Genomic DNA, 6404 nt, shown 5'->3' with positions numbered 1-6404 from the left:
TTGAGCTAGTTCAGCATCACAGAAAATCACAGGTTCTTAGAGCTGGAAAGGATCTGAAAAGCTATTTAATCCAGTTCATGCTTAAACAAAGGACACCTTTCCAGCCCAAGACAATCGAATAGGATTAACCCTTACTATATGCAAGGCACTGTTCTGGGTCCTGGGAATACATAAGACAAAAATAAATAGACCTTGTCTATTATGGGCAGAACTCTGAACTTGAAACAAAGGATTCTTACAAGATATTAAGTCAGTGGAGACTGGATATTAAGTGGATATTAAGTCAGATAGAGACAATAGTTATCTAATTTAGCATGGTTCAGTATGATTGATTTAATCCTACAAGGAGATGTTATGGGGCAGAACTTGAAACAAGGTACTAAGTGGAATTGAGGAGACAATGGTTAAATCTAGTTTAGCATTGATTTAATCCTACAACAAATAATGGTTTCCTAGTGATATAATGATTGACTTAGTGTAGGGCATATAAGCTAGAAGCCTCAGCCAGGAAGATTCAGAGAGAAGCGGACAGAAGGCTGGAGGCTGAAGGCTGGAGCACAAACCCTTGGACTCAGACAGATTCATCCCATCTCACACTGCCTTGGTGGCAGGCTCTCCTCCTTTGCTTCTCCACTGAAACCAAGACTTCAGAAGGCCCCCAGAAAACTAGCCAAGCCGTAGGAAAGGAGACAAGACTTTGAAAGAGACAATAAAGGATTTGGACTTTAATCCCTGGCTGCATTTGTGCTGATTACTGAACTGAAAGGAAGGCTGCCTCCAGAGACCCCAAGAAAACCTCAACAGAGAACATTACATTTTAGAGAGAATATTACACCTTTCCTTGGGGAATTTGTTTTATTAGAAGAATAGAATATGAACACGTAAATAAATATAAAATCTACACAAAATAATTTCACAGAAAGAACATGAACTACTGTGGGATCAGTAAAGGCAACAAAAGGGTTCTGAGATAGATGATTTGTCAAATGATTTTCTAAAATGTAGGTAAAGCATGTCTAAAGAATTCCTTTGTCCTAGAGTAGCCACATGTAGAATGCTGGACTGGAGTCTGGAAGGCTTGAATTCAAATTTTATCTCAGACACTTAGTAGCCGTGAGATTCCATCTAAGTCATTTCATCTTTGTATCAATTTCATCATCTGTAAAATGGGAATAATATCTCTCGTGGTTGTGAAAATAAAATGTGATAATATTTGAAAAGTGTTTTGCAAACCTTAAACAGTTACATAAATATTACTACTACTGATGTGGCTGATGTAGCAAATAATGTGGCACCAAGTGATGTGCTTTAGGAGGCGCACCAAATGTTCTCTATGAGGAATTCATAATAGCCATTCTCTTTGGCAAAATGTATGTTTATTTATTTAGGAGAAGAGGTTACAGACAAAATGAAGGCATACAATAGACACTAGGAATGATAAATGTGATACAGAGTGGAGAGAGCATAAAAAAGGAGTTTTAATAATTAATCATAGAAGCCAAGTTCCTTAGTGAAACTCACAATTGCCTAGGAGAAAGGGAACACCCCAAGAGGTTGGGATATATCTTTGCTGGCAGGATAAATCCCAACAGGGATTTGACACACTAAAAGAAAAGTGGGGTCTCAGAGGAGAGACATCATAGGGTTTAGTGGGATTAGGAGAGACATGACATGTTATGGGGGAAAAGGAGAGGAAAAGGCAACACAAGACAGAGTGTTGTGGCAGACTGACTCAAGAAGGTTTAGCAGCCATGGCATAGGCCATAAGAAAATTTGTAGGGAAAATTTAGCCTCAAGGACTTGACATGACTTGGATTTCTGACTGGATTGAGGTCCTTTCTGGAACTAAACTGTCAAGCATTCAAACTCCGCTGTAGAGATATGATAGAAATGGACTAGACACTTTGCTTGCATCAAATATACACTTGCCTAAAAGACTATTTTACATAGAATTTACATAAGGCAAGTACTCATAAGGGGTCAGAAAAAAATTTGACAGGGACACTTTCAAGATCTCTCTGAAGAACTTTGGAATTGATTGTGTGACATGGGAGACACTGGCACAGGACTACCCATCATGGTGTGCCCTCATCAGAAAAGGTGCTGGGCTCAATGAGCAAAGCAGAGTTGAAACAGCACAAAAGAAATGTGAGATGCACAAATTTAGACAATCCAGTCCAAATGTTCATATGGACTATTTGTGCTTGATCTGTGGCAGAGCATTCTGAGATTGTATTGGTCTGATCAGCCACAGTCAGAAACACTGTATCTTAACTCTTAACATAGTATCATTTTGGTCCTCTTCAAGAATGAAGGATGACAACTAAAACCAAGAGCAACATTATATGTCCTGGAGAAAGGGTAAATATTTTTTCATTATGATGAAGGATAAAGCAAGGAAATCCATTATCACTGTTAATTTAACAGAACTCTTGCAAAAAGATAAGAAAAAGAAATTAGAAGAATAAACTCGACAAAGGGAAACTAAATCTAGCACTTTTTGCAGGTGATAGAATAATCTATTTAGAGAATCACCAAAAATCAACTGAAAAATTTACTGGAGCAGTAACTTAAATAACATGGTAAAATATTTAAAAATTTCTGTTTATTATCAACAAAACTTACCAGAAAGATGCAAAATGTATTCTCATTCAAAAAACACTATATAATATATAAAATATATGTACATGTTTATTAAGATAAATAAAGGAACTTATGAATACAACTACCAAGGAGTTAGATGGTAGAGTAGATAGATCACTAAACCTAGAGTCAGTAAAAATTGAATTCAGATCTGTCTTCAAATACTTACTAGTTGTATGATCCCGGGCAAGTCACTTAACCTTTGTCTTAGTCTCCCCAACTGTTAAATGGGCATAACAACATGTTGTGAGAACCAAATAAAAATATTTATAAAACATGTAACATGTTTATAAAGCACTTAGCATACTACCTGGCACATAGTATATTTCCTTCTCTATTCCCTTACAAAACACTTGAAAAAATTAAAGAGAGCTCTCATATTTGGGTCATGGCAATTAAACAAAATGAGAATACTACCCAAACAAATTTTCTTATTTAGTGCCATACCAAGCAAATTGTCAAAGGATTAGACAGCTAGAAAAAAAAAATAATGAAATTTATCTGGCAAAACAAAATGGCAAGAATCTCAAGAGAATTAAAAAAAAAAAGAACAGGAAGAAAAGGAGGCTAGAAACACCAGATTTTGGACTAAACATCAAAGCAGCAATTATCAAAATTGTTGATACTTATTATTTAAAAAAAGGTTTACAGTATAACAGACTAAATATATAATATACAGAAGTAAGCTAATTTAGTTACATTTAGTTGGTAAACATAAATACTTCAACTACTATTCTTTGCTGTTTTATGAAATGGTAATTTTCATATTATCTAATATACCCTTCAAAACATTTCAGAAATGAATTTGTATTTTAAACCATTGTTATTGTTGACTGCCATAACTTTTGGTAAAAAAAAAAAAAAAAATCTGCAAAATGAGGAATTTGGACTTGATTGGCTCTTAACTCCTTTTAAGGCTTAAAGATATAATCCTGTAATTCTAAATCTTTGTTGGCCGAGACATTTTCTGAGCTTCTTTGATTTCCTTCTTGTGGCAATCATTTTATATGGGTTAATCTTTTATAGGAATTGACAATATTCTCTTTTATGTCATTACTTTTTTCATATCTCTTTTTTTCAGTATTAAAATCATTTTTAATAGGTGGAAAGGAGATATTAATTTATACTATATCTTCCTCTCATCTTTATCCTTTCAATTTGATATTAACTGACTTGTGATTTACCAAGTTAATGACCTTATTGCATATACTTTGAACTAATTCCTACATTAGCAACCAGGTTTCTTAAAATATCATAAATATTTATTTTTGACAATGTTTTGTGTAACTTATAAAGCACCTTACAATTCTCATCATGAAATTAAACATGAATTATGTAACCACCAGAGGACAGTGTAGATATTTGACAAATTACCTTTCCATTAAGTGAGGCAGGAACTTAACAGTAGTTGGTTGTTAATCACTCTTAGCTTTGTGTCCTGTTTGGTTAACCAAGATTCTGATATCATTTTAGGTATTTCTCTCCCCTCTCCCCGCCCAGTCTCCATAACCATGCCCTCCCTCTCTGTTCCATGGTCCTCCTTCAAACTGTTTGCCCCCATATATTTTATCCTCTGCCCACAAACTTTAGCCCTAGGTGTGGAAGTCCACAGACTGGATTTGAGGCTTCTCTGTAAACTCAGGAACTTTAGGCTTCTTTCATTTCTTTATCTTGAATGATATTTTCTCAAATATGAAGAGAAGGGGGTCGGCCCCATCCAAGGTTTTTAAATGAGGGTCTATGAATTTGTTTTTAAAATATTTTGGTAACTATTTCACATATAACCATACTTCTACAATTGATAGTATTTATATAATGCTTTAAAGTTTGCAAAGTTCTGTATATAGCTCACTTTTTCTTTAAAGCAACTCTGGAAGATAGGTATTATTGCTATTTCCATTTTACAGATGAAGAAACTGAGCTGAAAGATGCCAAGTGATTTGTCCAAAGTCACACAAATAGCAAGTGTCTGAGGTTGGATTTGAATTCAGGTCTTCCTGATTCCAAATCCAGAATTCTTATCCACTATGCCATCTAGTTCCCCTCTCAATACAATTAGTTTCTTTTCTAGCCCTATGTATTTTAAGTATTTAGATACATTATTATGGTAAGAGGGTCCATAACCTTCACCAGACTGCTAAAGAGCTAATGTTAAGAATTCCAGAACTAGCCTATTCTCCTCTCTCCAATTTAAGTGATAAAGATGTCATAACTGGTCCATTTCTTAGGTGAGAATACATCTTGTTCTCACAAGATGTATACAAGGCCTGGACACCTCCCTCTGTGTTGAACAGAAAATCTTTTAAACTTGATAAGGGACTTGATCACGCTCTCTGGGGTCTAAATAAACCATCTGTTGTATCCAGAGATTCAAGTTCCTGACAGTGGAGAAAAAAGAGATGACTAAATTCCCGAGAAAGAATCAGCTGGGGTAAGGCACAGAGCTCCATAACTATCCTTGGTCTTGATTTTTTCTCCCCTTTCCCCTATGATGGAATGTCACAGATTTCTAGGAATTGTTTTCTTCCAACTTAACTACCATATTAAATACCCATTTCTAAAAGCTAATTAAATCTGACAAATTGACATCAACTTGTAATCATGGGAAGAAGAATACCAGTGGAAGCTTGGGAGATATAGTACTAGAAAAGTCACCCCCAACCCTTCAGAACTAGGTCTAGAGTCTTGAAGATACACTATATCTGTTCCCTGGGGCTCCCAGTTTGTCAGTTATTGTAAGTGGTGAGATAGTAGTCAGTAAACAAATATTGATGAAGCATTTACTCTGTGCTGGGAACTGTACTAAGCATTAGGGATACAAATAACTTTGTTGCTGTTGAGGATCTCATACTCTAATGTGACAAAATGCACATAACTAAATATGAACAGCTTCCATACAGGAAAAATTGGAGATAATCACAGAGAAAAAGCACAAGCATAAATAGGCATCAGGAAGGCTTTTGGTAGAAGGTGGGATTTTACCTGGCAAACCAAGCCCAGGGATAGCTAGGAAAAACAGATATAATTGATATATGATGTATCTTCATTTAAGGTATAGAAAGGGGGTTAGGATCTTTAGGTCATAGAGTACATGGAGTAAGGAGTAGAATACTGGAAAAGTAGGAAGGGGCCAGGCTGTCAGAGGCTTTAAAAACCAGATATTTTATATTTGATTTTGGAGGGAATAGGAACAAATGGGATAAGGTAAAAGAAGAAGAAATGTTTTTATCAAGAGGAAGTCAATATCCCAAGGATGATTTAGAGATAAAATAAATGCTTCTCAAGATAAAGATACTGAAACATCAGCCAAGTATAGGGACAAATTTTAAGTACAGTATGTGCATTTTAAAATAAATCATCTGGAAGGGAAAGTACAGCTTTGAAGATGCCAGAAAGTTTTTCCTGCTACTCTAGGTTCTAGAAAAATCTATTTACATGAAACATCTATTTCAATTAAAACCTCTAATTAGCTGCATTGAGGTCTCTACTTGCCAAGTATTATAAATCTAACTTCATGAAGATTAATTCTTCATGAATCTATGGTATACATAGGGAAATGCTGCCATTTTTTATAGTGATTTCTGTTTTACAAAGTGATTACAAGCAGCTTTATGATTAGGTAGAGTAGGCAGCCCCTTTGTGTTGGTATTTTAGGCATGCTGAAAAATCTCCCTTCTATTAGCTCCATACAATTCCTTCTGTTAGCTATTACCTTAAATTACTGTCACATTTTATGAATTCTATGAATGACTATTTAGCTT

Source organism: Sarcophilus harrisii, chromosome 1 (genome assembly GCF_902635505.1).
Source record: "Sarcophilus harrisii chromosome 1, mSarHar1.11, whole genome shotgun sequence".
NCBI classification, from domain to species: domain Eukaryota; kingdom Metazoa; phylum Chordata; class Mammalia; order Dasyuromorphia; family Dasyuridae; genus Sarcophilus; species Sarcophilus harrisii.
Note: the sequence above shows the minus strand (reverse complement) of the source record.